Here is a 23,196-nt window from a genome sequence, read left to right as displayed (position 1 = left end):
TCTTCCGAGGTTCGCTTCGCGGAAACATCAATGATTCCGCCCGGGCTCGAACCGGGGACCTTGCGCGTGTAAAGCGCACGTGATAACCACTACACTATGGAATCTGGCAACTAACAAGCGACATGTTTTTGCTTTTTTCTCTAGCTATTTTAGCCTTGTATTGCTTTCCTTCGTCATAGGTTACAAAATTCATTGGATTCCGTAGTGTAGCGGTTATCACGTGCGCTTCACACGCGCAAGGTCCCCGGTTCGAGCCCGGGCGGAATCATTGTTGAGTTGCTAGTTTTGTAATAGGCGTCAAACATTTGATTCACTGCGGCTTTTAAAAGCCTTGCCCTGTGTAAGGATCGAACTCACGACCTTCAGATTATGAGACTGACGCGCTGCCTACTGCGCTAACAATGCACTGTGCCCTAATCCGATGCATTTCAGAAGAACGTTGTTATTACAATGTCTTCTTGCAAATGACTAAAATATTTGAAGTGCCGTTGCTTCCAAACGCCCAATAGGTGCTTCCAAGGCACAACTAACGGCACAGGTTCCACCGAGACTTGAACTCGGATCGCAGGATTCAGAGTCCTGAGTGCTAACCATTACACCATGGAACCTACAGAGGCTCTTCCGAGGTTCGCTTCGCGGAAACATCAATGATTCCGCCAGGGCTCGAACCGGGGACCTTGCGCGTGTTAAGCGCACGTGATAACCACTACACTACGGAATCTGGCAACTAACAAGCGACATGTTTTTGCTTTTTTCTCTAGCTATTTTAGCGTTGTATTGCTTTCCTTCGTCATAGGTTCCAAAATTCATTGGATTCCGTAGTGTAGCGGTTATCACGTGCGCTTCACACGCGCAAGGTCCCCGGTTCGAGCCCGGGCGGAATCATTGTTGAGTTGCTAGTTTTGTAATAGGCGTCAAACATTTGATTCACTGCGGCTTTTAAAAGCCTTGCCCTGTGTGAGGATCGAACTCACAACCTTCAGATTATGAGACTGACGCGCTGCCTACTGCGCTAACAAGGCACTGTGCCCTAATCCGATGCATTTCAGAAGAACGTTGTTATTACAATGTCTTCTTGCAAATGACTAAAATATTTCAAGTGCCGTTGCTTCCAAACGCCCAATAGGTGCTTCCGAGGCACAACTAACGGCCCAGGTTCCACCGAGACTTGAACTCGGATCGCAGGATTCAGAGTCCTGAGTGCTAACCATTACACCATGGAACCTACAGAGGCTCTTCCCAGGTTCGCTTCGCGGAAACATCAATGATTCCGCCCGGATTCGAACCGGGGACCTTGCGCGTGTTTAGCGCACGTGATAACCACTACACTACGGAATCTGGCAACTAACAAGCGACATGTTTTTGCTTTTTTCTCTAGCTATTTTAGCCTTGTATTGCTTTCCTTCATCATAGGTTCCAAAATTCATTGGATTCCGTAGTGTAGCGGTTATCACGTGCGCTTCACACGCGCAAGGTCCCCGGTTCGAGCCCGGGCGGAATCATTGTTGAGTTGCTAGTTTTGTAATAGGCGTCAAACATTTGATTCACTGCGGCTTTTAAAAGCCTTGCCCTGTGTGAGGATCGAACTCACGACCTTCAGATTATGAGACTGACGCGCTGCCTACTGCGCTAACAAGGCACTTTGCCCTAATGCGATGCATTTCAGAAGATCGTTGTTATTACAATGTCTTCTTGCAAATGACTAAAAATTTAAAGTGCCGTTGCTTCCAAACGCCCTATAAGTGCTTCCAAAGCACAAATAACGGCACAGGTTCCACAGAGACTTGAACTCGGATCTTGCAAATGACTAAACTATTTCAAGTGCCGTTGATTCCAAACGCCCAATAGGTGCTTCCGAGGCACAACTAACGGCAGAGGATCCACCGAGACTTGAACTAGGATCGCAAGATTCAGAGTCCTGAGTGCTACCATTACACTATGGAACCTACAGAGGCTCTTCCGAGGTTCGCTTCGCGGAAACATCAATGATTCCGCCCGGGCTCGAACCGGGGACCTTGCGCGTGTTAAGCGCACGTGATAACCACTACACGTGATAACCACTACACTACGGAATCTGGCAACTAACAAGCGACATGTTTTTGCTTTTTTCTCTAGCTATTTTAGCCTTGTATTGCTTTCCTTTGTCATCGGTTTCAAATTTCATTGGTTTCCGTAGTGTAGCGGTTATCACGTGCGCTTCACACGCGCAAGGTCCCCTGTTCGAGCCCGGGCGGAATCATTGTGGAGTTGCTAGTTTTGTAATAGGCGTCAAACATTTGATTCACTGCGGCTTTTAAAAGCCTTGCCCTGTGTGACGATCGAACTCACGACCTTCATTTTATGAGACTGACGCGCTGCCTACTGCGCTAACAAGGCACTGTGCCCTAATCCGATGCATTTCAGAAGAACGTTGTTATTACAATGTCTTCTTGCAAATGACTAAAATATTTGAAGTGCCGTTGCTTCCAAACGCCCAATAGGTGCTTCCGAGGCACAAATAACGGCACAGGTTCCACCGAGACTTAAACTCGGATCGCAAGATTCAGAGTCCTGAGTGCTAACCATTACACCATGGAACCTACAGAGGCTCTTCCGAGGTTCGCTTCGCGGAAACATCAATGATTCCGCCCGGGCTCGAATCGGGGACCTTGCGCGTGTAAAGCGCACGTGATATCCACTACACTACGGAATCTGGCAACTAACAAGCGACATGTTTTTTCTTTTTTCTCTAGCTATTTTAGCCTTGTATTGCTTTTCTTCGTCATAGGTTCCAAAATTCATTGGATTACGTAGTGTAGCGGATATCACGTGCGCTTCACACGCGCAAGGTTCTCGGTTCGAGCTCGGGCGGAATCATTGTTGAGTTGCTAGTTTTGTAATAGGCGTCAAACATTTGACTCACTGCGGCTTTTAAAAGCCTTGCCCTGTGTGAGGATCGAACCCTCGACCTTCAGATTATGAGACTGACGTGCTGCCTACTGCGCTAACAAGGCACTGTGCCCTAATCCGATGCATTTCAGAAGAACGTTGTTATTACAATGTCGACATGTTTTTGCTTTTTTCTCTAGCTATTTTAGCCTTGTATTGCTTTCCTTCGTCATAGGTTACAAAATTCATTGGATTCCGTAGTGTAGCGGTTATCACGTGCGCTTCACACGCGCAAGGTCCCCGGTTCGAGCCCGGGCGGAATCATTGTTGAGTTGCTAGTTTTGTAATAGGCGTCAAACATTTGATTCACAGCGGCTTTTAAAAGCCTAGCCCTGTGTGAGGATCGAACTCACGACCTTCAGATTATGAGACTGACGCGCTGCCTACTGCGCTAACAAGGCACTGTGCCCTAATCTGATGCATTTCAGAGGAACGTTGTTATTACAATGTCTTCTTGCAAATGACTAAAATATTTGAAGTGCCGTTACTTCCAAACGCCCAATAGGTGCTTCCGAGGCACAAATAACGGCACAGGTTCCACCAAGACTTGAACTCGGATCGCAGGATTCAGAGTCCTGAGTGCTAACCATTACACCATGGAACCTACAGAGGCTCTTCCGAAGTTCGCTTCGCGGAAACATCAATGATTCCGCCGGGCTCGAACCGGGGACCTTGCGCGTGTAAAGCGCACGTGATAACCACTACACTACGGAATCTGGCAACTAACAAGCGACATGTTTTTGCTTTTTTCTCTAGCTATTTTAGCCTTGTATTGCTTTCCTTCGTCATAGGTTCCAAAATTCATTGGATTACGTAGTGTAGCGGTTATCACGTGCGCTTCACACGCGCAAGGTCCCCGGTTCGAGCTCGGGCGGAATCATTGTTGAGTTGCTAGTTTTGTAATAGCCGTCAAGCATTTGATTCACTGCGGCTTTTAAAAGCCTTGCCCTGTGTGAGGATCAAACTCACGACCTTCAGATTATGAGACTGACGCGCTGCCTACTGCGCTAACAAGGCCCTGTGCCCTAATCCGATGCATTTCAGAAGAACGTTGTTATTACAATGTCTTCTTGCAAATGACTAAAATATTTGAAGTGCCGTTGCTTCCAAACGCCCAATAGGTGCTTCAGAGGCACAAATAAGGCACAGGTTCCACCGAGACTTGAACTCGGATCGCAATATTCAGAGTCCTGAGTGCTAACCATTAAACCATGGAACCTACAGAGGCTCTTCCGAGGTTCGCTTCGCGGAAACATCAATGATTCCTCCCGGGCTCGAACCGGGGACCTTGCGCGTGTAAGGCGCACGTGATAACCACTACACAACGGCATCTGGCAACTAACAAGCGACATGTTTTGGCTTTTTTCTCTAGCTATTTTAGCCTTGTATTGCTTTCCTTCGTCATAGGTTCCAAAATTCATTGGATTATTTAGTGTAGCGGTTATCACGTGCGCTTCACACGCGCAAGGTCCCCTGTTCGAGCCCGGGCGGAATCATTGTTGAGTTGCTAGTTTTGTAATAGGCGTCAAACATTTGATTTACTGCGGGTTTTAAAAGCCTAGCCCTGTGTGAGGATCGAACTCACGACCTTCAGATTATGAGACTAACGCGCTGCCTACTGCGCTAACAAGGCACTGTGCCCTAATCCGATGCATTTCAGAAGAACGTTGTTATTACAATGTCTTCTTGCAAATGACTTAAATATTTGAAGTGCCGTTGCTTCCAAACCTCCAATAGGTGCTTCCGAGGCACAAATAACAGCACAGGTTCCACCGAGACTTGAACTCGGATCGCAGGATTCAGAGTCCTGAGTGCTAACCATTACACCATGGAACCTACAGAGGCTCTTTCGAGGTTCGCTTCGCGGAAACATCAATGATTCCGCCTGGGCTCGAACCGGGGACCTTGCGCGTGTAAAGCGCACGTGATAACCACTACACAACGGAATCTGGCAACTAACAAGCGACATGTTTTTGCTTTTTTCTCTAGCTTATTTAGCCTTGTATTGCTTCCCTTCGTCATAGGTTCCAAAATTCATTGGATTACGTAGTGTAGCGGTTATCACGTGCGCTTCACACGCGCAAGGTCCGCGGTTCGAGCTCGGGCGGAATCATTGTTGAGTTGCTAGTTTTGTAATAGGCGTCAAACATTTGATTCACTGCGGCTTTTAAAAGCTTTGCCCTGTGTGGGGATCGAACTCACGACCTTCAGATTATGAGACTGACGCGCTGCCTACTGCGCTAACAAGGCACTGTGCCCTAATCCGATGCATTTCAGAAGAACGTTGTTATTACAATGTCGACATGTTTTTGCTTTTTTCTCTAGCTATTTTAGCCTTGTATTGCTTTCCTTCGTCATAGGTTACAAAATTCATTGGATTCCGTAGTGTAGCGGTTATCACGTGCGCTTCACACGCGCAAGGTCCCCGGTTCGAGCCCGGGCGGAATCATTGTTGAGTTGCTAGTTTTGTAATAGGCGTCAAATATTTGATTCACAGCGGCTTTTAAAAGCCTAGCCCTGTGTGAGGATCGAACTCACGACCTTCAGATTATGAGACTGACGCGCTGCCTACTGTGCCAACAAGGCACTGTGCCCTAATCTGATGCATTTCAGAAGAACGTTGTTATTACAATGTCTTCTTGCAAATGACTAAAATATTGAAGTGCCGTTACTTCCAAACGCCCAATAGGTGCTTCCGAGGCACAAATAACGGCACAGGTTCCACCAAGACTTGAACTCGGATCGCAGGATTCAGAGTCCTGAGTGCTAACCATTACACCATGGAACCTACAGAGGCTCTTCCGAAGTTCGCTTCGCGGAAACATCAATGATTCCGCCGGGCTCGAACCGGGGACCTTGCGCGTGTAAAGCGCACGTGATAACCACTACACTACGGAATCTGGCAACTAACAAGCGACATGTTTTTGCTTTTTTCTCTAGCTATTTTAGCCTTGTATTGCTTTCCTTCGTCATAGGTTCCAAAATTCATTGCATTACGTAGTGTAGCGGTTATCACGTGCGCTTCACACGCGCAAGGTCCCCGGTTCGAGCTCGGGCGGAATCATTGTTGAGTTGCTAGTTTTGTAATAGGCGTCAAGCATTTGATTCACTACGGCTTTTAAAAGCCTTGCCCTGTGTGAGGATCAAACTCACGACCTTCAGATTATGAGACTGACGCGCTGCCTACTGCGCTAACAAGGCCCTGTGCCAAAATCCGATGCATTTCAGAAGAACGTTGTTATTACAATGTCTTCTTGCAAATGACTAAAATATTTGAAGTGCCGTTGCTTCCAAACGCCCAATAGGTGCTTCAGAGGCACAAATAAGGCACAGGTTCCACCGAGACTTGAACTCGGATCGCAGGATTCAGAGTCCTGAGTGCTAACCATTAAACCATGGAACCTACAGAGGCTCTTCCGAGGTTCGCTTCGCGGAAACATCAATGATTCCGCCCGGGCTCGAACCGGGGACCTTGCGCGTGTAAGGCGCACGTGATAACCACTACACAACGGCATCTGGCAACTAACAAGCGACATGTTTTGGCTTTTTTCTCTAGCTATTTTAGCCTTGTATTGCTTTCCTTCGTCATAGGTTCCAAAATTCATTGGATTATTTAGTGTAGCGGTTATCACGTGCGCTTCACACGCGCAAGGTCCCCGGTTCGAGCCCGGGCGGAATCATTGTTGAGTTGCTAGTTTTGTAATAGGCGTCAAACATTTGATTTACTGCGGGTTTTAAAAGCCTAGCCCTGTGTGAGGATCGAACTCACGACCTTCAGATTATGAGACTGACGCGCTGCCTACTGCGCTAACAAGGCACTGTGCCCTAATCCGATGCATTTCAGAAGAACGTTGTTATTACAATGTCTTCTTGCAAATGACTTAGATATTTGAAGTGCCGTTGCTTCCAAACCTCCAATAGGTGCTTCCGAGGCACAAATAACAGCACAGGCTCCACCGAGACTTGAACTCGGATCGCAGGATTCAGAGTCCTGAGTGCTAACCATTACACCGTGGAACCTACAGAGGCTCTTTCGAGGTTCGCTTCGCGGAAATATCAATGATTCCGCCCGGGCTCAAACCGGGGACCTTGCGCGTGTAAAGCGCACGTGATAACCACTACACTACGGAATCTCGCAACTAACAAGCGACATGTTTTTGCTTTTTTCTCTAGCTATTTTAGCCTTGTATTGCTTTCCTTCGTCATAGGTTACAAAATTCATTGGATTCCGTAGTGTAGCGGTTATCACGTGCGCTTCACACGCGCAAGGTCCCCGGTTCGAGCCCGGGCGGAATCATTGTTGAGTTGCTAGTTTTGTAATAGGCGTCAAACATTTGATTTACTGCGGCTTTTAAAAGCCTAGTCCTGTGTGAGGATCGAACTCACGACCTTCAGATTATGAGACTGACGCGCTGCCTACTGCGCTAACAAGGCACTGTGCCCTAATCCGATGCATTTCAGAAGAACGTTGTTATTACAATGTCTTCTTGCAAATGACTAAAATATTTGAAGTACCGTTGCTTCCAAACGCCCAATAGGTGCTTCCGAGGCACAAATAACGGCACAGGTTCCACCGAGACTTGAACTCGGATCGCAGGATTCAGAGTCCTGAGTGCTAACCATTACACCATGGAACCTACAGAGGCTCTTCCGAGGTTAGCTTCGCGGAAACATCAATGATTCCGCCCGGGCTCGAACCGGGGACCTTGCGCGTGTAAAGCGCACGTGATAACCACTACACTACGGAATCTGGCAACTAACAAGCGACATGTTTTTGCTTTTTTCTCTAGCTATTTTAGCCTTGTATTGCTTTCCTTCGTCATAGGTTACAAAATTCATTGGATTCCGTAGTGTAGCGGTTATCACGTGCGCTTCACACGCGCAAGGTCCCCGGTTCGAGCCCGGGCGGAATCATTGTTGAGTTGCTAGTTTTGTAATAGGCGTCAAACATTTGATTCACTGCGGCTTTTAAAAGCCTTGCCCTGTGTAAGGATCGAACTCACGACCTTCAGATTATGAGACTGACGCGCTGCCTACTGCGCTAACAAGGCACTGTTCCCTATTCCGATGCATTTCAGAAGAACGTTGTTATTACAATGTCTTTTTGCAAATGACTAAAATATTTGAAGTGCCGTTGCTTCCAAACGCCCAATAGGTGCTTCCGAGGCACAACTAACGGCACAGGTTCCACCGAGACTTGAACTCGGATCGCAAGATTCAGAGTCCTGAGTGCTAACCATTACACCATGGAACCTACAGAGGCTCTTCCGAGGTTCGCTTCGCGGAAACATCAATGATTCCGCCCGGGCTCGAACCGGGGACCTTGCGCGTGTAAAGCGCACGTGAAATCCACTACACTACGGAATCTGGCAACTAACAAGCGACATGTTTTTGCTTTTTTCTCTAGCTATTTTAGCCTTGTATTGCTTTTCTTCGTCATAGGTTCCAAAATTCATTGGATTACGTAGTGTAGCGGATATCACGTGCGCTTCACACGCGCAAGGTTCTCGGTTCGAGCTCGGGCGGAATCATTGTTGAGTTGCTAGTTTTGTAATAGGCGTCAAACATTTGACTCACTGCGGCTTTTAAAAGCCTTGCCCTGTGTGAGGATCGAACCCTCGACCTTCAGATTATGAGACTGACGTGCTGCCTACTGCGCTAACAAGGCACTGTGCCCTAATCCGATGCATTTCAGAAGAACGTTGTTATTACAATGTCTTCTTGCAAATGACTAAAATATTTGAAGTGCCGTTGCTTCCAAACGCCCAATAGGTGCTTCCGAGGCACAAATAACGGCACAGGTTCCACCGAGACTTGAACTCGGATCGCAAGATTCAGAGTCCTGAGTGCTAACCATTACACCATGGAACCTACAGAGGCTCTTCCGAGGTTCGCTTCGCGGAAACATCAATGATTCCGCCCGGGCTCGAACCGGGGACCTTGCGCGTGTAAAGCGCACGTGAAATCCACTACACTACGGAATCTGGCAACCTAGAAGCGACATGTTTTTGCTTTTTTCTCTAGCTATTTTAGCCTTGTATTGCTTTTCTTCGTCATAGGTTCCAAAATTCATTGGATTACGTAGTGTAGCGGATATCACGTGCGCTTCACACGCGCAAGGTTCTCGGTTCGAGCTCGGGCGGAATCATTGTTGAAGTGCTAGTTTTGTAATAGGCGTCAAACATTCGACTCACTGCGGCTTTTAAAAGCCTTGCCCTGTGTGAGGATCGAACCCTCGACCTTCAGATTATGAGACTGACGTGCTGCCTACTGCGCTAACAAGGCACTGTGCCCTAATCCGATGCATTTCAGAAGAACGTTGTTATTACAATGTCTTCTTGCAAATGACTAAAATATTTGAAATGCCGTTGCTTCCAAACGCCCAATAGGTGCTTCCGAGAAACAAATAACGGCACAGGTTCCACCGAGACTTGAACTCGGATCGCAAGATTCAGAGTCCTCAGTGCTAACCATTACACCATGGAACCTACAGAGGCTCTTCCGAGGTTCGCTTCGCGGAAACATCAATGATTCCGCCCGGGCTCGAACCGGGGACCTTGCGCGTGTAAAGCGCACGTGATAACCACTACACTACGGAATCTGGCAACTAACAAGCGACATGTTTTAGCTTTTTTCTCTAGCTATTTTAGCCTTGTATTGCTTTCCTTCGTCATAGGTTCCAAAATTCATTGGATTACGTAGTGTAGCGGTTATCACGTGCGCTTCACACGCGCAAGGTTCTCGGTTCGAGCTCGGGCGAAATCATTGTTGAGTTGCTAGTTTTGTAATAGGCGTCAAACATTTGATTCACTACGGCTTTTAAAAGCCTTGCCCTGTGTGAGGATCAAACTCACGACCTTCATATTATGAGACTGACGCGCTGCCTACTGCGCTAACAAGGCACTGTGCCCTAATCCGATGCATTTCAGAAGAGCGTTGTTATTACAATGTCTTCTTGCAAATGACTAAAATATTTGAAGTGCCGTTGCTTCCAAACGCCCAATAGGTGCTTCCGAGGCACAAATAACGGCACAGGTTCCACCGAGACTTGAACTCGGATCGCAAGATTCAGAGTCCTGAGTGCTAACCATTACACCATGGAACCTACAGAGGCTCTTCCGAGGTTCGTTTCGCGGAAACATCAATGATTCCGCCCGGGCTCGAACCGGGGACCTTGCGCGTGTAAAGAGCACGTGATATCCACTACACTACGGAATCTGGCAACTAACAAGCGACATGTTTTTGCTTTTTTCTCTAGCTATTTTAGCCTTGTATTGCTTTTCTTCGTCATAGGTTCCAAACTTCATTGGATTACGTAGTGTAGCGGATATCACGTGCGCTTTACACGCGCAAGGTTCTCGGTTCGAGCTCGGGCGGAATCATTGTTGAGTTGCTAGTTTTGTAATAGGCGTCAAACATTTGACTCACTGCGGCTTTTAAAAGCCTTGCCCTGTGTGAGGATCGAACCCTCGACCTTCAGATTATGAGACTGACGTGCTGCCTACTGCGCTAACAAGGCACTGTGCCCTACTCCGATGCATTTCAGAAGAACGTTGTTATTACAATGTCTTCTTGCAAATGACTAAAATATTTGAAGTGCCGTTGCTTCCAAACGCCCAATAGGTGCTTCCGAGGCACAAATAACGGCACAGGTTCCACCGAGACTTGAACTCGGATCGCAGGATTCAGAGTCCTGAGTGCTAACCATTACACCATGGAACCTACAGAGGCTCTTCCGAGGTTCGCTTCGCGGAAACATCAATGATTCCGCCTGGGCTCGAACCGGGGACCTTGCGCGTGTAAAGCGCACGTGATAACCACTACACAACGGAATCTGGCAACTAACAAGCGACATGTTTTTGCTTTTTTCTCTAGCTATTTTAGCCTTGTATTGCTTTCCTTCGTCATAGGTTACAAAATTCATTGGATTCCGTAGTGTAGCGGTTATCACGTGCGCTTCACACGCGCAAGGTCCCCGGTTCGAGCCCGGGCGGAATCATTGTTGAGTTGCTAGTTTTGTAATAGGCGTCAAACATTTGATTCACAGCGGCTTTTAAAAGCCTAGCCCTGTGTGAGGATCGAACTCACGACCTTCAGATTATGAGACTGACGCGCTGCCTACTGCGCTAACAAGGCACTGTGCCCTAATCTGATGCATTTCAGAAGAACGTTGTTATTACAATGTCTTCTTGCAAATGACTAAAATATTTGAAGTGCCGTTACTTCCAAACGCCCAATAGGTGCTTCCGAGGCACAAATAACGGCACAGGTTCCACCAAGACTTGAACTCGGATCGCAGGATTCAGAGTCCTGAGTGCTAACCATTACACCGTGGAACCTACAGAGGCTCTTCCGAAGTTCGCTTCGCGGAAACATCAATGATTCCGCCGGGCTCGAACCGGGGACCTTGCGCGTGTAAAACGCACGTGATAACCACTACACTACGGAATCTGGCAACTAACAAGCGACATGTTTTTGCTTTTTTCTCTAGCTATTTTAGCCTTGTATTGCTTTCCTTCGTCATAGGTTCCAAAATTCATTGGATTACGTAGTGTAGCGGTTATCACGTGCGCTTCACACGCGCAAGGTCCCCGGTTCGAGCTCGGGCGGAATCATTGTTGAGTTGCTAGTTTTGTAATAGGCGTCAAGCATTTGATTCACTGCGGCTTTTAAAAGCCTTGCCCTGTGTGAGGATCAAACTCACGACCTTCAGATTATGAGACTGACGCGCTGCCTACTGCGCTAACAAGGCCCTGTGCCCTAATCCGATGCATTTCAGAAGAACGTTGTTATTACAATGTCTTCTTGCAAATGACTAAAATATTTGAAGTGCCGTTGCTTCCAAACGCCCAATAGGTGCTTCAGAGGCACAAATAAGGCACAGGTTCCACCGAGACTTGAACTCGGATCGCAGGATTCAGAGTCCTGAGTGCTAACCATTACACCGTGGAACCTACAGAGGCTCTTCCGAAGTTCGCTTCGCGGAAACATCAATGATTCCGCCGGGCTCGAACCGGGGACCTTGCGCATGTAAAGCGCACGTGATAACCACTACACTACGGAATCTGGCAACTAACAAGCGACATGTTTTTGCTTTTTTCTCTAGCTATTTTAGCCTTGTATTGCTTTCCTTCGTCATAGGTTCCAAAATTCATTGGATTACGTAGTGTAGCGGTTATCACGTGCGCTTCACACGCGCAAGGTCCCCGGTTCGAGCTCGGGCGGAATCATTGTTGAGTTGCTAGTTTTGTAATAGGCGTCAAGCATTTGATTCACTGCGGCTTTTAAAAGCCTTGCCCTGTGTGAGGATCAAACTCACGACCTTCAGATTATGAGACTGACGCGCTGCCTACTGCGCTAACAAGGCCCTGTGCCCTAATCCGATGCATTTCAGAAGAACGTTGTTATTACAATGTCTTCTTGCAAATGACTAAAATATTTGAAGTGCCGTTGCTTCCAAACGCCCAATAGGTGCTTCAGAGGCACAAATAAGGCACAGGTTCCACCGAGACTTGAACTCGGATCGCAGGATTCAGAGTCCTGAGTGCTAACCATTAAACCATGGAACCTACAGAGGCTCTTCCGAGGTTCGCTTCGCGGAAACATCAATGATTCCGCCCGGGCTCGAACCGGGGACCTTGCGCGTGTAAGGCGCACGTGATAACCACTACACAACGGCATCTGGCAACTAACAAGCGACATGTTTTGGCTTTTTTCTCTAGCTATTTTAGCCTTGTATTGCTTTCCTTCGTCATAGGTTCCAAAATTCATTGGATTATTTAGTGTAGCGGTTATCACGTGCGCTTCACACGCGCAAGATCCCCGGTTCTAGCCCGGGCGGAATCATTGTTGAGTTGCTATTTTTGTAATAGGCGTCAAACATTTGATTTACTGCGGGTTTTAAAAGCCTAGCCCTGTGTGAGGATCGAACTCACAACCTTCAGATTATGAGACTGACGCGCTGCCTACTGCGCTAACAAGGCACTGTGCCCTAATGCGATGCATTTCAGAAGAACGTTGTTATTACAATGTCTTCTTGCAAATGACTTAGATATTTGAAGTGCCGTTGCTTCCAAACCTCCAATAGGTGCTTCCGAGGCACAAATAACAGCACAGGTTCCACCGCGACTTGAACTCGGATCGCAGGATTCAGAGTCCTGAGTGCTAACCATTACACCATGGAACCTACAGAGGCTCTTTCGAGGTTCGCTTCGCGGAAACATCAATGATTCCGCCTGGGCTCGAACCGGGGACCTTGCGCGTGTAAAGCGCACGTGATAACCACTACACAACGGAATCTGGCAACTAACAAGCGACATGTTTTTGCTTTTTTCTCTAGCTTATTTAGCCTTGTATTGCTTCCCTTCGTCATAGGTTCCAAAATTCATTGGATTACGTAGTGTAGCGGTTATCACGTGCGCTTCACACGCGCAAGGTCCGCGGTTCGAGCTCGGGCGGAATCATTGTTGAGTTGCTAGTTTTGTAATAGGCGTCAAACATTTGATTCACTGCGGCTTTTAAAAGCTTTGCCCTGTATGGGGATCGAACTCACGACCTTCAGATTATGAGACTGACGCGCTGCCTACTGCGCTAACAAGGCACTGTGCCCTAATCCGATGCATTTCAGAAGAACGTTGTTATTACAATGTCGACATGTTTTTGCTTTTTTCTCTAGCTATTTTAGCCTTGTATTGCTTTCCTTCGTCATAGGTTACAAAATTCATTGGATTCCGTAGTGTAGCGGTTATCACGTGCGCTTCACACGCGCAAGGTCCCCGGTTCGAGCCCGGGCGGAATCATTGTTGAGTTGCTAGTTTTGTAATAGGCGTCAAACATTTGATTCACAGCGGCTTTTAAAAGCCTAGCCCTGTGTGAGGATCGAACTCACGACCTTCAGATTATGAGACTGACGCGCTGCCTACTGCGCTAACAAGGCACTGTGCCCTAATCTGATGCATTTCAGAAGAACGTTGTTATTACAATGTCTTCTTGCAAATGACTAAAATATTTGAAGTGCCGTTACTTCCAAACGAACAATAGGTGCTTCCGAGGCACAAATAACGGCACAGGTTCCACCAAGACTTGAACTCGGATCGCAGGATTCAGAGTCCTGAGTGCTAACCATTACACCATGGAACCTACAGAGGCTCTTCCGAAGTTCGCTTCGCGGAAACATCAATGATTCCGCCGGGCTCGAACCGGGGACCTTGCGCGTGTAAAGCGCACGTGATAACCACTACACTACGGAATCTGGCAACTAACAAGCGACATGTTTTTGCTTTTTTCTCTAGCTATTTTAGCCTTGTATTGCTTTCCTTCGTCATAGGTTCCAAAATTCATTGCATTACGTAGTGTAGCGGTTATCACGTGCGCTTCACACGCGCAAGGTCCCCGGTTCGAGCTCGGGCGGAATCATTGTTGAGTTGCTAGTTTTGTAATAGGCGTCAAGCATTTGATTCACTACGGCTTTTAAAAGCCTTGCCCTGTGTGAGGATCAAACTCACGACCTTCAGATTATGAGACTGACGCGCTGCCTACTGCGCTAACAAGGCCCTGTGCCCTAATCCGATGCATTTCAGAAGAACGTTGTTATTACAATGTCTTCTTGCAAATGACTAAAATATTTGAAGTGCCGTTGCTTCCAAACGCCCAATAGGTGCTTCAGAGGCACAAATAAGGCACAGGTTCCACCGAGACTTGAACTCGGATCGCAGGATTCAGAGTCCTGAGTGCTAACCATTAAACCATGGAACCTACAGAGGCTCTTCCGAGGTTCGCTTCGCGGAAACATCAATGATTCCGCCCGGGCTCGAACCGGGGACCTTGCGCGTGTAAGGCGCACGTGATAACCACTACACAACGGCATCTGGCAACTAACAAGCGACATGTTTTGGCTTTTTTCTCTAGCTATTTTAGCCTTGTATTGCTTTCCTTCGTCATAGGTTCCAAAATTCATTGGATTATTTAGTGTAGCGGTTATCACGTGCGCTTCACACGCGCAAGGTCCCCGGTTCGAGCCCGGGCGGAATCATTGTTGAGTTGCTAGTTTTGTAATAGGCGTCAAACATTTGATTTACTGCGGGTTTTAAAAGCCTAGCCCTGTGTGAGGATCGAACTCACGACCTTCAGATTATGAGACTGACGCGCTGCCTACTGCGCTAACAAGGCACTGTGCCCTAATCCGATGCATTTCAGAAGAACGTTGTTATTACAATGTCTTCTTGCAAATGACTTAGATATTTGAAGTGCCGTTGCTTCCAAACCTCCAATAGGTGCTTCCGAGGCACAAATAACAGCACAGGTTCCACCGAGACTTGAACTCGGATCGCAGGATTCAGAGTCCTGAGTGCTAACCATTACACCATGGAACCTACAGAGGCTCTTTCGAGGTTCGCTTCGCGGAAATATCAATGATTCCGCCCGGGCTCGAACCGGGGACCTTGCCCGTGTAAAGCGCACGTGATAACCACTACACTACGGAATCTCGCAACTAACAAGCGACATGTTTTTGCTTTTTTCTCTAGCTATTTTAGCCTTGTATTGCTTTCCTTCGTCATAGGTTACAAAATTCATTGGATTCCGTAGTGTAGCGGTTATCACGTGCGCTTCACACGCGCAAGGTCCCCGGTTCGAGCCCGGGCGGAATCATTGTTGAGTTGCTAGTTTTGTAATAGGCGTCAAACATTTGATTCACTGCGGCTTTTAAAAGCCTAGTCCTGTGTGAGGATCGAACTCACGACCTTCAGATTATGAGACTGACGCGCTGCCTACTGCGCTAACAAGGCACTGTGCCCTAATCCGATGCATTTCAGAAGAACGTTGTTATTACAATGTCTTCTTGCAAATGACTAAAATATTTGAAGTACCGTTGCTTCCAAACGCCCAATAGGTGCTTCCGAGGCACAAATAACGGCACAGGTTCCGCCGAGACTTGAACTCGGATCGCAGGATTCAGAGTCCTGAGTGCTAACCATTACACCATGGAACCTACAGAGGCTCTTCCGAGGTTAGCTTCGCGGAAACATCAATGATTCCGCCCGGGCTCGAACCGGGGACCTTGCGCGTGTAAAGCGCACGTGATAACCACTACACTACGGAATCTGGCAACTAACAAGCGACATGTTTTTGCTTTTTTCTCTAGCTATTTTAGCCTTGTATTGCTTTCCTTCGTCATAGGTTACAAAATTCATTGGATTCCGTAGTGTAGCGGTTATCACGTGCGCTTCACACGCGCAAGGTCCCCGGTTCGAGCCCGGGCGGAATCATTGTTGAGTTGCTAGTTTTGTAATAGGCGTCAAACATTTGATTCACTGCGGCTTTTAAAAGCCTTGCCCTGTGTAAGGATCGAACTCACGACCTTCAGATTATGAGACTGACGCGCTGCCTACTGCGCTAACAAGGCACTGTGCCCTATTCCGATGCATTTCAGAAGAACGTTGTTATTACAATGTCTTTTTGCAAATGACTAAAATATTTGAAGTGCCGTTGCTTCCAAACGCCCAATAGGTGCTTCCGAGGCACAACTAACGGCACAGGTTCCACCGAGACTTGAACTCGGATCGCTGGATTCAGGGTCCTGAGTGCTAACCATTACACCATGGAACCTACAGAGGCTCTTCCGAGGTTCGCTTCGCGGAAACATCAATGATTCCGCCAGGGCTCGAACCGGGGACCTTGCGCGTGTTAAGCGCACGTGATAACCACTACACTACGGAATCTGGCAACTAACAAGCGACATGTTTTTGCTTTTTTCTCTAGCTATTTTAGCCTTGTATTGCTTTCCTTCGTCATAGGTTCCAAAATTCATTGGATTCCGTAGTGTAGCGGTTATCACGTGCGCTTCACACGCGCAAGGTTCCCGGTTCGAGCCCAGGCGGAATCATTGTTGAGTTGCTAGTTTTGTAATAGGCGTCAAACATTTGATTCACTGCGGCTTTTAAAAGCCTTGCCCTGTGTGAGGATCGAACTCACAACCTTCAGATTATGAGACTGACGCGCTGCCTACTGCGCTAACAAGGCACTGTGCCCTAATCCGATGCATTTCAGAAGAACGTTGTTATTACAATGTCTTCTTGCAAATGACTTAGATATTTGAAGTGCCGTTGCTTCCAAACCTCCAATAGGTGCTTCCGAGGCACAAATAACAGCACAGGTTCCACCGAGACTTGAACTCGGATGGCAGGATTCAGAGTCCTGAGTGCTAACCATTACACCATGGAACCTACAGAGGCTCTTTCGAGGTTCGCTTCGCGGAAATATCAATGATTCCGCCCGGGCTCGAACCGGGGACCTTGCCCGTGTAAAGCGCACGTGATAACCACTACACTACGGAATCTCGCAACTAACAAGCGACATGTTTTCGCTTTTTTCTCTAGCTATTTTAGCCTTGTATTGCTTTCCTTCGTCATAGGTTACAAAATTCATTGGATTCCGTAGTGTAGCGGTTATCCCGTGCGCTTCACACGCGCAAGGTCCCCGGTTCGAGCCCGGGCGGAATCATTGTTGAGTTGCTAGTTTTGTAATAGGCGTCAAACATTTGATTCACTGCGGCTTTTAAAAGCCTAGTCCTGTGTGAGGATCGAACTCACGACCTTCAGATTATGAGACTGACGCGCTGCCTACTGCGCTAACAAGGCACTGTGCCCTAATCCGATGCATTTCAGAAGAACGTTGTTATTACAATGTCTTCTTGCAAATGACTAAAATATTTGAAGTACCGTTGCTTCCAAACGCCCAATAGGTGCTTCCGAGGCACAAATAACGGCACAGGTTCCGCCGAGACTTGAACTCGGATCGCAGGATTCAGAGTCCTGAGTGCTAACCATTACACCATGGAACCTACAGAGGCTCTTCCGAGGTTAGCTTCGCGGAAACATCAATGATTCCGCCCGGGCTCGAACCGGGGACCTTGCGCGTGTAAAGCGCACGTGATAACCACTACACTACGGAATCTGGCAACTAACAAGCGACATGTTTTTGCTTTTTTCTCTAGCTATTTTAGCCTTGTATTGCTTTCCTTCGTCATAGGTTACAAAATTCATTGGATTCCGTAGTGTAGCGGTTATCACGTGCGCTTCACACGCGCAAGGTCCCCGGTTCGAGCCCGGGCGGAATCATTGTTGAGTTGCTAGTTTTGTAATAGGCGTCAAACATTTGATTCACTGCGGCTTTTAAAAGCCTTGCCCTGTGTAAGGATCGAACTCACGACCTTCAGATTATGAGACTGACGCGCTGCCTACTGCGCTAACAAGGCACTGTGCCCTATTCCGATGCATTTCAGAAGAACGTTGTTATTACAATGTCTTTTTGCAAATGACTAAAATATTTGAAGTGCCGTTGCTTCCAAACGCCCAATAGGTGCTTCCGAGGCACAACTAACGGCACAGGTTCCACCGAGACTTAAACTCGGATCGCTGGATTCAGGGTCCTGAGTGCTAACCATTACACCATGGAACCTACAGAGGCTCTTCCGAGGTTCGCTTCGCGGAAACATCAATGATTCCGCCAGGGCTCGAACCGGGGACCTTGCGCGTGTTAAGCGCACGTGATAACCACTACACTACGGAATCTGGCAACTATCAAGCGACATGTTTTTGCTTTTTTCTCTAGCTATTTTAGCCTTGTATTGCTTTCCTTCGTCATAGGTTCCAAAATTCATTGGATTCCGTAGTGTAGCGGTTATCACGTGCGCTTCACACGCGCAAGGTTCCCGGTTCGAGCCCGGGCGGAATCATTGTTGAGTTGCTAGTTTTGTAATAGGCGTCAAACATTTGATTCACTGCGGCTTTTAAAAGCCTTGCCCTGTGTGAGGATCGAACTCACAACCTTCAGATTATGAGACTGACGCGCTGCCTACTGCGCTAACAAGGCACTGTGCCCTAATCCGATGCATTTCAGAAGAACGTTGTTATTACAATGTCTTCTTGCAAATGACTAAAATATTTCAAGTGCCGTTGCTTCCAAACGCCCAATAGGTGCTTCCGAGGCACAACTAACGGCACAGGTTCCACCGAGACTTGAACTCGGATCGCAGGATTCAGGGTCCTGAGTGCTAACCATTACACCATGGAACCTACAGAGGCTCTTCCGAGGTTCGCTTCGCGGAAACATCAACGATTCCGCCAGGGCTCGAACCGGGGACCTTGCGCGTGTTAAGCGCACGTGATAACCACTACACTACGGAATCTGGCAACTAACAAGCGACATGTTTTTGCTTTTTTCTCTAGCTATTTTAGCCTTGTATTGCTTTCCTTCGTCATAGGTTCCAAAATTCATTGGATTCCGTAGTGTAGCGGTTATCACGTGCGCTTCACACGCGCAAGGTTCCCGGTTCGAGCCCTGGCGGAATCATTGTTGAGTTGCTAGTTTTGTAATAGGCGTCAAACATTTGATTCACTGCGGCTTTTAAAAGCCTTGCCCTGTGTGAGGATCGAACTCACAACCTTCAGATTATGAGACTGACGCGCTGCCTACTGCGCTAACAAGGCACTGTGCCCTAATCCGATGCATTTCAGAAGAACGTTGTTATTACAATGTCTTCTTGCAAATGACTAAAATATTTCAAGTGCCGTTGCTTCCAAACGCCCAATAGGTGCTTCCGAGGCACAACTAACGGCACAGGTTCCACCGAGACTTGAACTCGGATCGCAGGATTCAGAGTCCTGAGTGCTAACCATTACACCATGGAACCTACAGAGACTCTTCCGAGGTTCGCTTCGCGGAAACATTAATGATTCCGCCCGGGCTCGAACCGGGGACCTTGCGCGTGTTAAGCGCACGTGATAACCACTACACTACGGAATCTGGCAACTAACAAGCGACATGTTTTTGCTTTTTTCTCTAGCTATTTTAGCCTTGTATTGCTTTCCTTCGTCATAGGTTCCAAAATTCATTGGATTCCGTAGTGTAGCGGTTATCACATGCGCTTCACACGCGCAAGGTCCCCGGTTCGAGCCCGGGCGGAATCATTGTTGAGTTGCTAGTTTTGTAATAGGCGTCAAACATTTGATTCACTGCGGCTTTTAAAAGCCTTGCCCTGTGTGAGGATCGAACTCACGACCTTCAGATTATGAGACTGACGCGCTGCCTACTGCGCTAACAAGGCACTGTGCCCTAATCCGATGCATTTCAGAAGAACGTTGTCATTACAATGTCTTCTTGCAAATGACTAAAATATTTGAAGTGCCGTTGCTTCCAAACGCCCAATAGGTGCTTCCGAGGCACAACTAACGGCACAGGTTCCACCGAGACTTGAACTCGGATCGCAGGATTCAGGGTCCTGAGTGCTAACCATTACACCATGGAACCTACAGAGGCTCTTCCGAGGTTCGCTTCGCGGAAACATCAACGATTCCGCCAGGGCTCGAACCGGGGACCTTGCGCGTGTTAAGCGCACGTGATAACCACTACACTACGGAATCTGGCAACTAACAAGCGACATGTTTTTGCTTTTTTCTCTAGCTATTTTAGCCTTGTATTGCTTTCCTTCGTCATAGGTTCCAAAATTCATTGGATTCCGTAGTGTAGCGGTTATCACGTGCGCTTCACACGCGCAAGGTTCCCGGTTCGAGCCCTGGCGGAATCATTGTTGAGTTGCTAGTTTTGTAATAGGCGTCAAACATTTGATTCACTGCGGCTTTTAAAAGCCTTGCCCTGTGTGAGGATCGAACTCACAACCTTCAGATTATGAGACTGACGCGCTGCCTACTGCGCTAACAAGGCACTGTGTCCTAATCCGATGCATTTCAGAAGAACGTTGTTATTACAATGTCTTCTTGCAAATGACTAAAATATTTCAAGTGCCGTTGCTTCCAAACGCCCAATAGGTGCTTCCGAGGCACAACTAACGGCACAGGTTCCACCGAGACTTGAACTCGGATCGCAGGATTCAGAGTCCTGAGTGCTAACCATTACACCATGGAACCTACAGAGACTCTTCCGAGGTTCGCTTCGCGGAAACATTAATGATTCCGCCCGGGCTCGAACCGGGGACCTTGCGCGTGTTAAGCGCACGTGATAACCACTACACTACGGAATCTGGCAACTAACAAGCGACATGTTTTTGCTTTTTTCTCTAGCTATTTTAGCCTTGTATTGCTTTCCTTCGTCATAGGTTCCAAAATTCATTGGATTCCGTAGTGTAGCGGTTATCACATGCGCTTCACACGCGCAAGGTCCCCGGTTCGAGCCCGGGCGGAATCATTGTTGAGTTGCTAGTTTTGTAATAGGCGTCAAACATTTGATTCACTGCGGCTTTTAAAAGCCTTGCCCTGTGTGAGGATCGAACTCACGACCTTCAGATTATGAGACTGACGCGCTGCCTACTGCGCTAACAAGGCACTGTGCCCTAATCCGATGCATTTCAGAAGAACGTTGTCATTACAATGTCTTCTTGCAAATGACTAAAATATTTGAAGTGCCGTTGCTTCCAAACGCCCAATAGGTGCTTCCGAGGCACAACTAACGGCACAGGTTCCACCGAGACTTGAACTCGGATCGCAGGATTCAGAGTCCTGAGTGCTAACCATTACACCGTGGAACTTACAGAGGCTCTTCCGAGGTTCGCTTCGCGGAAACATCAATTATTCCGCCCGGGCTCGAACCGGGGACCTTGCGCGTGTTAAGCGCACGTGATAACCACTACACTACGGAATCTGGCAATTAACAAGCGACATGTTTTTGCTTTTTTCTCTAGCTATTTTAGCCTTGTATTGCTTTCCTTCGTCATCGGTTCCAAAATTCATTGGATTCCGTAGTGTAGCGGTTATCACGTGCGCTTCACACGCCCAAGGTCCCCGGTTCGAGCCTGGCGGAATCATTGTTGAGTTGCTAGTTTTGTAATAGGCGTCAAACATTTGATTCACTGCGGCTTTTAAAAGCCTTGCCCTGTGTGAGGATCGAACTCACGACCTTCAGATTATGAGACTGACGCGCTGCTTACTGCGCTAACAAGGCACTGTGCCCTAATGCGATGCATTTCAGAAGATTGTTGTTATTACAATGTCTTCTTGCAAATGACTAAAAATTTAAAGTGCCGTTGCTTCCAAACGCCCAATAGGTGCTTCCAAAGCACAAATAACGGCACAGGTTCCACTGAGACTTGAACTCGGATCGCAGGATTCAGAGTCCTGAGTGCTAACCATTACACCATGGAACCTACAGAGGCTCTTTCGAGGTTCGCTTCGCGGAAACATCAATGATTCCGCCCGGGCTCGAACCGGGGACCTTGCGCGTGTTAAGCGCACGCGATAACCACTACACTACGGAATCTGGCAACTAACAAGCGACATGTTTTTGCTTTTTTCTCTAGCTATTTTAGCCTTGTATTGCTTTCCTTCGTCATAGGTTCCAAAATTCATTGGATTCCGTAGTGTAGCGGTTATCACGTGCGCTTCACACGCGCAAGGTCCCCGGTTTGAGCCCGGGCGGAATCATTGTTGAGTTGCTAGTTTTGTAATAGGCGTCAAACATTTGATTCACTGCGGCTTTTAAAAGCCTTGCCCTGTGTGAGGATCGAACTCACGACCTTCAGATTATGAGACTGACGCGCTGCCTACTGCGCTAACAAGGCACTGTGCCCTAATCCGATGCATTTCAGAAGAACGTTGTTATTACAATGTCTTCTTGCAAATGACTAAAATATTTGAAGTGCTGTTGCTTCCAAACGCCCAATAGGTGCTTCCGAAGCACAACTAACGGCACAGGTTCCACCGAGACTTGAACTCGGATCGCAGGATTCAGAGTCCTGAGTGCTAACCATTACACCGTGGAACCTACAGAGGCTCTTCCGAGGTTCACTTCGCGGAAACATCAATGATTCCGCCCGGGCTCGAACCGGGGACCTTGCGCGTGTTAAGCGCACGTGATAACCACAACACTACGGAATCTGGCAACTAACAAGCGACATGTTTTTGCTTTTTTCTCTAGCTATTTTAGCCTTGTATTGCTTTCCTTCGTCATCGGTTCCAAAATTCATTGGATTCCGTAGTGTAGCAGTTATCACGTGCTCTTCACACGCCCAAGGTCCCCGGTTCGAGCCCGGCGGAATCATTGTTGAGTTGCTAGTTTTGTAATAGGCGTCAAACATTTGATTCACTGCGGCTTTTAAAAGCCTTGCCCTGTGTGAGGATCGAACTCACGACCTTCAGATTATGAAAATGACGCGCTGCTTACTGCGCTAACAAGGCACTCTTCCCTAATGCGATGCATTTCAGAAGATCGTTGTTATTACAATGTCTTCTTGCAAATGACTAAAAATTTAAAGTGCCG

General features: G+C 47.6%; 70 non-coding genes across 70 annotated transcripts; 16 read left to right on the top strand and 54 right to left on the bottom strand.

The window, feature by feature from the left end:
- Window positions 1–31: 31 nt before the first annotated feature.
- Trnav-uac (transfer RNA valine (anticodon UAC)) lies at window positions 32–104 on the bottom strand. The gene has a single exon. It is a non-coding gene; the product is annotated as a tRNA-Val (tRNA).
- A 91-nt stretch (window positions 105–195) lies between these two features.
- Trnav-cac (transfer RNA valine (anticodon CAC)) lies at window positions 196–268 on the top strand. Its single transcript has one exon. It is a non-coding gene; the product is annotated as a tRNA-Val (tRNA).
- A 268-nt stretch (window positions 269–536) lies between these two features.
- On the bottom strand, window positions 537–608 carry Trnaq-cug (transfer RNA glutamine (anticodon CUG)). Its single transcript has one exon. It is a non-coding gene; the product is annotated as a tRNA-Gln (tRNA).
- Window positions 609–648: 40 nt separating this feature from the next.
- On the bottom strand, window positions 649–721 carry Trnav-aac (transfer RNA valine (anticodon AAC)). Its single transcript has one exon. It is a non-coding gene; the product is annotated as a tRNA-Val (tRNA).
- A 91-nt stretch (window positions 722–812) lies between these two features.
- On the top strand, window positions 813–885 carry Trnav-cac (transfer RNA valine (anticodon CAC)). Its single transcript has one exon. It is a non-coding gene; the product is annotated as a tRNA-Val (tRNA).
- A 268-nt stretch (window positions 886–1,153) lies between these two features.
- Window positions 1,154–1,225, bottom strand: Trnaq-cug (transfer RNA glutamine (anticodon CUG)). The gene has a single exon. It is a non-coding gene; the product is annotated as a tRNA-Gln (tRNA).
- A 40-nt stretch (window positions 1,226–1,265) lies between these two features.
- Window positions 1,266–1,338, bottom strand: Trnav-aac (transfer RNA valine (anticodon AAC)). The gene has a single exon. It is a non-coding gene; the product is annotated as a tRNA-Val (tRNA).
- Window positions 1,339–1,429: 91 nt separating this feature from the next.
- On the top strand, window positions 1,430–1,502 carry Trnav-cac (transfer RNA valine (anticodon CAC)). Its single transcript has one exon. It is a non-coding gene; the product is annotated as a tRNA-Val (tRNA).
- A 64-nt stretch (window positions 1,503–1,566) lies between these two features.
- Window positions 1,567–1,639, bottom strand: Trnam-cau (transfer RNA methionine (anticodon CAU)). Its single transcript has one exon. It is a non-coding gene; the product is annotated as a tRNA-Met (tRNA).
- A 347-nt stretch (window positions 1,640–1,986) lies between these two features.
- On the bottom strand, window positions 1,987–2,075 carry Trnav-aac (transfer RNA valine (anticodon AAC)). The gene has a single exon. It is a non-coding gene; the product is annotated as a tRNA-Val (tRNA).
- A 544-nt stretch (window positions 2,076–2,619) lies between these two features.
- On the bottom strand, window positions 2,620–2,692 carry Trnav-uac (transfer RNA valine (anticodon UAC)). Its single transcript has one exon. It is a non-coding gene; the product is annotated as a tRNA-Val (tRNA).
- Window positions 2,693–3,119: 427 nt separating this feature from the next.
- Window positions 3,120–3,192, top strand: Trnav-cac (transfer RNA valine (anticodon CAC)). The gene has a single exon. It is a non-coding gene; the product is annotated as a tRNA-Val (tRNA).
- Window positions 3,193–3,572: 380 nt separating this feature from the next.
- Trnav-uac (transfer RNA valine (anticodon UAC)) lies at window positions 3,573–3,644 on the bottom strand. Its single transcript has one exon. It is a non-coding gene; the product is annotated as a tRNA-Val (tRNA).
- Window positions 3,645–4,692: 1,048 nt separating this feature from the next.
- On the bottom strand, window positions 4,693–4,764 carry Trnaq-cug (transfer RNA glutamine (anticodon CUG)). The gene has a single exon. It is a non-coding gene; the product is annotated as a tRNA-Gln (tRNA).
- A 40-nt stretch (window positions 4,765–4,804) lies between these two features.
- On the bottom strand, window positions 4,805–4,877 carry Trnav-uac (transfer RNA valine (anticodon UAC)). Its single transcript has one exon. It is a non-coding gene; the product is annotated as a tRNA-Val (tRNA).
- A 427-nt stretch (window positions 4,878–5,304) lies between these two features.
- Trnav-cac (transfer RNA valine (anticodon CAC)) lies at window positions 5,305–5,377 on the top strand. Its single transcript has one exon. It is a non-coding gene; the product is annotated as a tRNA-Val (tRNA).
- Window positions 5,378–5,756: 379 nt separating this feature from the next.
- On the bottom strand, window positions 5,757–5,828 carry Trnav-uac (transfer RNA valine (anticodon UAC)). The gene has a single exon. It is a non-coding gene; the product is annotated as a tRNA-Val (tRNA).
- Window positions 5,829–6,371: 543 nt separating this feature from the next.
- Trnav-uac (transfer RNA valine (anticodon UAC)) lies at window positions 6,372–6,444 on the bottom strand. The gene has a single exon. It is a non-coding gene; the product is annotated as a tRNA-Val (tRNA).
- A 544-nt stretch (window positions 6,445–6,988) lies between these two features.
- On the bottom strand, window positions 6,989–7,061 carry Trnav-uac (transfer RNA valine (anticodon UAC)). Its single transcript has one exon. It is a non-coding gene; the product is annotated as a tRNA-Val (tRNA).
- Window positions 7,062–7,152: 91 nt separating this feature from the next.
- Trnav-cac (transfer RNA valine (anticodon CAC)) lies at window positions 7,153–7,225 on the top strand. The gene has a single exon. It is a non-coding gene; the product is annotated as a tRNA-Val (tRNA).
- Window positions 7,226–7,493: 268 nt separating this feature from the next.
- Trnaq-cug (transfer RNA glutamine (anticodon CUG)) lies at window positions 7,494–7,565 on the bottom strand. Its single transcript has one exon. It is a non-coding gene; the product is annotated as a tRNA-Gln (tRNA).
- Window positions 7,566–7,605: 40 nt separating this feature from the next.
- Trnav-uac (transfer RNA valine (anticodon UAC)) lies at window positions 7,606–7,678 on the bottom strand. Its single transcript has one exon. It is a non-coding gene; the product is annotated as a tRNA-Val (tRNA).
- Window positions 7,679–7,769: 91 nt separating this feature from the next.
- Trnav-cac (transfer RNA valine (anticodon CAC)) lies at window positions 7,770–7,842 on the top strand. Its single transcript has one exon. It is a non-coding gene; the product is annotated as a tRNA-Val (tRNA).
- A 268-nt stretch (window positions 7,843–8,110) lies between these two features.
- Window positions 8,111–8,182, bottom strand: Trnaq-cug (transfer RNA glutamine (anticodon CUG)). Its single transcript has one exon. It is a non-coding gene; the product is annotated as a tRNA-Gln (tRNA).
- A 40-nt stretch (window positions 8,183–8,222) lies between these two features.
- Trnav-uac (transfer RNA valine (anticodon UAC)) lies at window positions 8,223–8,295 on the bottom strand. The gene has a single exon. It is a non-coding gene; the product is annotated as a tRNA-Val (tRNA).
- A 432-nt stretch (window positions 8,296–8,727) lies between these two features.
- On the bottom strand, window positions 8,728–8,799 carry Trnaq-cug (transfer RNA glutamine (anticodon CUG)). Its single transcript has one exon. It is a non-coding gene; the product is annotated as a tRNA-Gln (tRNA).
- A 40-nt stretch (window positions 8,800–8,839) lies between these two features.
- On the bottom strand, window positions 8,840–8,912 carry Trnav-uac (transfer RNA valine (anticodon UAC)). Its single transcript has one exon. It is a non-coding gene; the product is annotated as a tRNA-Val (tRNA).
- Window positions 8,913–9,456: 544 nt separating this feature from the next.
- On the bottom strand, window positions 9,457–9,529 carry Trnav-uac (transfer RNA valine (anticodon UAC)). Its single transcript has one exon. It is a non-coding gene; the product is annotated as a tRNA-Val (tRNA).
- A 432-nt stretch (window positions 9,530–9,961) lies between these two features.
- Trnaq-cug (transfer RNA glutamine (anticodon CUG)) lies at window positions 9,962–10,033 on the bottom strand. Its single transcript has one exon. It is a non-coding gene; the product is annotated as a tRNA-Gln (tRNA).
- A 40-nt stretch (window positions 10,034–10,073) lies between these two features.
- Trnav-uac (transfer RNA valine (anticodon UAC)) lies at window positions 10,074–10,146 on the bottom strand. The gene has a single exon. It is a non-coding gene; the product is annotated as a tRNA-Val (tRNA).
- Window positions 10,147–10,578: 432 nt separating this feature from the next.
- On the bottom strand, window positions 10,579–10,650 carry Trnaq-cug (transfer RNA glutamine (anticodon CUG)). The gene has a single exon. It is a non-coding gene; the product is annotated as a tRNA-Gln (tRNA).
- A 40-nt stretch (window positions 10,651–10,690) lies between these two features.
- Trnav-uac (transfer RNA valine (anticodon UAC)) lies at window positions 10,691–10,763 on the bottom strand. The gene has a single exon. It is a non-coding gene; the product is annotated as a tRNA-Val (tRNA).
- Window positions 10,764–10,854: 91 nt separating this feature from the next.
- On the top strand, window positions 10,855–10,927 carry Trnav-cac (transfer RNA valine (anticodon CAC)). Its single transcript has one exon. It is a non-coding gene; the product is annotated as a tRNA-Val (tRNA).
- A 995-nt stretch (window positions 10,928–11,922) lies between these two features.
- On the bottom strand, window positions 11,923–11,994 carry Trnav-uac (transfer RNA valine (anticodon UAC)). Its single transcript has one exon. It is a non-coding gene; the product is annotated as a tRNA-Val (tRNA).
- Window positions 11,995–12,537: 543 nt separating this feature from the next.
- Window positions 12,538–12,610, bottom strand: Trnav-uac (transfer RNA valine (anticodon UAC)). The gene has a single exon. It is a non-coding gene; the product is annotated as a tRNA-Val (tRNA).
- Window positions 12,611–13,154: 544 nt separating this feature from the next.
- Trnav-uac (transfer RNA valine (anticodon UAC)) lies at window positions 13,155–13,227 on the bottom strand. The gene has a single exon. It is a non-coding gene; the product is annotated as a tRNA-Val (tRNA).
- Window positions 13,228–13,654: 427 nt separating this feature from the next.
- Trnav-cac (transfer RNA valine (anticodon CAC)) lies at window positions 13,655–13,727 on the top strand. The gene has a single exon. It is a non-coding gene; the product is annotated as a tRNA-Val (tRNA).
- Window positions 13,728–14,107: 380 nt separating this feature from the next.
- Window positions 14,108–14,179, bottom strand: Trnav-uac (transfer RNA valine (anticodon UAC)). Its single transcript has one exon. It is a non-coding gene; the product is annotated as a tRNA-Val (tRNA).
- Window positions 14,180–14,722: 543 nt separating this feature from the next.
- Trnav-uac (transfer RNA valine (anticodon UAC)) lies at window positions 14,723–14,795 on the bottom strand. The gene has a single exon. It is a non-coding gene; the product is annotated as a tRNA-Val (tRNA).
- Window positions 14,796–15,227: 432 nt separating this feature from the next.
- Trnaq-cug (transfer RNA glutamine (anticodon CUG)) lies at window positions 15,228–15,299 on the bottom strand. The gene has a single exon. It is a non-coding gene; the product is annotated as a tRNA-Gln (tRNA).
- Window positions 15,300–15,339: 40 nt separating this feature from the next.
- Trnav-uac (transfer RNA valine (anticodon UAC)) lies at window positions 15,340–15,412 on the bottom strand. Its single transcript has one exon. It is a non-coding gene; the product is annotated as a tRNA-Val (tRNA).
- A 91-nt stretch (window positions 15,413–15,503) lies between these two features.
- On the top strand, window positions 15,504–15,576 carry Trnav-cac (transfer RNA valine (anticodon CAC)). Its single transcript has one exon. It is a non-coding gene; the product is annotated as a tRNA-Val (tRNA).
- A 268-nt stretch (window positions 15,577–15,844) lies between these two features.
- Trnaq-cug (transfer RNA glutamine (anticodon CUG)) lies at window positions 15,845–15,916 on the bottom strand. Its single transcript has one exon. It is a non-coding gene; the product is annotated as a tRNA-Gln (tRNA).
- A 40-nt stretch (window positions 15,917–15,956) lies between these two features.
- On the bottom strand, window positions 15,957–16,029 carry Trnav-uac (transfer RNA valine (anticodon UAC)). The gene has a single exon. It is a non-coding gene; the product is annotated as a tRNA-Val (tRNA).
- Window positions 16,030–16,120: 91 nt separating this feature from the next.
- Window positions 16,121–16,193, top strand: Trnav-cac (transfer RNA valine (anticodon CAC)). Its single transcript has one exon. It is a non-coding gene; the product is annotated as a tRNA-Val (tRNA).
- A 380-nt stretch (window positions 16,194–16,573) lies between these two features.
- Window positions 16,574–16,646, bottom strand: Trnav-aac (transfer RNA valine (anticodon AAC)). The gene has a single exon. It is a non-coding gene; the product is annotated as a tRNA-Val (tRNA).
- A 432-nt stretch (window positions 16,647–17,078) lies between these two features.
- Trnaq-cug (transfer RNA glutamine (anticodon CUG)) lies at window positions 17,079–17,150 on the bottom strand. The gene has a single exon. It is a non-coding gene; the product is annotated as a tRNA-Gln (tRNA).
- A 40-nt stretch (window positions 17,151–17,190) lies between these two features.
- Window positions 17,191–17,263, bottom strand: Trnav-uac (transfer RNA valine (anticodon UAC)). The gene has a single exon. It is a non-coding gene; the product is annotated as a tRNA-Val (tRNA).
- Window positions 17,264–17,695: 432 nt separating this feature from the next.
- Window positions 17,696–17,767, bottom strand: Trnaq-cug (transfer RNA glutamine (anticodon CUG)). Its single transcript has one exon. It is a non-coding gene; the product is annotated as a tRNA-Gln (tRNA).
- A 40-nt stretch (window positions 17,768–17,807) lies between these two features.
- On the bottom strand, window positions 17,808–17,880 carry Trnav-uac (transfer RNA valine (anticodon UAC)). The gene has a single exon. It is a non-coding gene; the product is annotated as a tRNA-Val (tRNA).
- Window positions 17,881–17,971: 91 nt separating this feature from the next.
- On the top strand, window positions 17,972–18,044 carry Trnav-cac (transfer RNA valine (anticodon CAC)). The gene has a single exon. It is a non-coding gene; the product is annotated as a tRNA-Val (tRNA).
- A 380-nt stretch (window positions 18,045–18,424) lies between these two features.
- On the bottom strand, window positions 18,425–18,497 carry Trnav-aac (transfer RNA valine (anticodon AAC)). Its single transcript has one exon. It is a non-coding gene; the product is annotated as a tRNA-Val (tRNA).
- Window positions 18,498–18,588: 91 nt separating this feature from the next.
- Window positions 18,589–18,661, top strand: Trnav-cac (transfer RNA valine (anticodon CAC)). Its single transcript has one exon. It is a non-coding gene; the product is annotated as a tRNA-Val (tRNA).
- A 268-nt stretch (window positions 18,662–18,929) lies between these two features.
- On the bottom strand, window positions 18,930–19,001 carry Trnaq-cug (transfer RNA glutamine (anticodon CUG)). The gene has a single exon. It is a non-coding gene; the product is annotated as a tRNA-Gln (tRNA).
- A 40-nt stretch (window positions 19,002–19,041) lies between these two features.
- Trnav-aac (transfer RNA valine (anticodon AAC)) lies at window positions 19,042–19,114 on the bottom strand. Its single transcript has one exon. It is a non-coding gene; the product is annotated as a tRNA-Val (tRNA).
- A 432-nt stretch (window positions 19,115–19,546) lies between these two features.
- Window positions 19,547–19,618, bottom strand: Trnaq-cug (transfer RNA glutamine (anticodon CUG)). The gene has a single exon. It is a non-coding gene; the product is annotated as a tRNA-Gln (tRNA).
- Window positions 19,619–19,658: 40 nt separating this feature from the next.
- On the bottom strand, window positions 19,659–19,731 carry Trnav-aac (transfer RNA valine (anticodon AAC)). Its single transcript has one exon. It is a non-coding gene; the product is annotated as a tRNA-Val (tRNA).
- A 91-nt stretch (window positions 19,732–19,822) lies between these two features.
- Window positions 19,823–19,895, top strand: Trnav-cac (transfer RNA valine (anticodon CAC)). Its single transcript has one exon. It is a non-coding gene; the product is annotated as a tRNA-Val (tRNA).
- A 64-nt stretch (window positions 19,896–19,959) lies between these two features.
- On the bottom strand, window positions 19,960–20,032 carry Trnam-cau (transfer RNA methionine (anticodon CAU)). Its single transcript has one exon. It is a non-coding gene; the product is annotated as a tRNA-Met (tRNA).
- A 131-nt stretch (window positions 20,033–20,163) lies between these two features.
- Window positions 20,164–20,235, bottom strand: Trnaq-cug (transfer RNA glutamine (anticodon CUG)). The gene has a single exon. It is a non-coding gene; the product is annotated as a tRNA-Gln (tRNA).
- A 40-nt stretch (window positions 20,236–20,275) lies between these two features.
- On the bottom strand, window positions 20,276–20,348 carry Trnav-aac (transfer RNA valine (anticodon AAC)). The gene has a single exon. It is a non-coding gene; the product is annotated as a tRNA-Val (tRNA).
- Window positions 20,349–20,780: 432 nt separating this feature from the next.
- On the bottom strand, window positions 20,781–20,852 carry Trnaq-cug (transfer RNA glutamine (anticodon CUG)). The gene has a single exon. It is a non-coding gene; the product is annotated as a tRNA-Gln (tRNA).
- A 40-nt stretch (window positions 20,853–20,892) lies between these two features.
- Window positions 20,893–20,965, bottom strand: Trnav-aac (transfer RNA valine (anticodon AAC)). The gene has a single exon. It is a non-coding gene; the product is annotated as a tRNA-Val (tRNA).
- Window positions 20,966–21,056: 91 nt separating this feature from the next.
- Trnav-cac (transfer RNA valine (anticodon CAC)) lies at window positions 21,057–21,129 on the top strand. The gene has a single exon. It is a non-coding gene; the product is annotated as a tRNA-Val (tRNA).
- A 64-nt stretch (window positions 21,130–21,193) lies between these two features.
- On the bottom strand, window positions 21,194–21,266 carry Trnam-cau (transfer RNA methionine (anticodon CAU)). The gene has a single exon. It is a non-coding gene; the product is annotated as a tRNA-Met (tRNA).
- Window positions 21,267–21,509: 243 nt separating this feature from the next.
- Window positions 21,510–21,582, bottom strand: Trnav-aac (transfer RNA valine (anticodon AAC)). Its single transcript has one exon. It is a non-coding gene; the product is annotated as a tRNA-Val (tRNA).
- Window positions 21,583–22,124: 542 nt separating this feature from the next.
- Trnav-aac (transfer RNA valine (anticodon AAC)) lies at window positions 22,125–22,197 on the bottom strand. The gene has a single exon. It is a non-coding gene; the product is annotated as a tRNA-Val (tRNA).
- Window positions 22,198–22,288: 91 nt separating this feature from the next.
- Window positions 22,289–22,361, top strand: Trnav-cac (transfer RNA valine (anticodon CAC)). The gene has a single exon. It is a non-coding gene; the product is annotated as a tRNA-Val (tRNA).
- Window positions 22,362–22,425: 64 nt separating this feature from the next.
- Window positions 22,426–22,498, bottom strand: Trnam-cau (transfer RNA methionine (anticodon CAU)). The gene has a single exon. It is a non-coding gene; the product is annotated as a tRNA-Met (tRNA).
- A 243-nt stretch (window positions 22,499–22,741) lies between these two features.
- Trnav-aac (transfer RNA valine (anticodon AAC)) lies at window positions 22,742–22,814 on the bottom strand. The gene has a single exon. It is a non-coding gene; the product is annotated as a tRNA-Val (tRNA).
- Between the last annotated feature and the right edge of the window lie 382 nt (window positions 22,815–23,196).

Source organism: Hydractinia symbiolongicarpus, chromosome 7 (genome assembly GCF_029227915.1).
Source record: "Hydractinia symbiolongicarpus strain clone_291-10 chromosome 7, HSymV2.1, whole genome shotgun sequence".
NCBI classification, from domain to species: domain Eukaryota; kingdom Metazoa; phylum Cnidaria; class Hydrozoa; order Anthoathecata; family Hydractiniidae; genus Hydractinia; species Hydractinia symbiolongicarpus.
The sequence above is the reverse complement of the archived record's forward strand: the minus strand, read 5'-3'. Positions and strand labels throughout refer to the sequence as shown.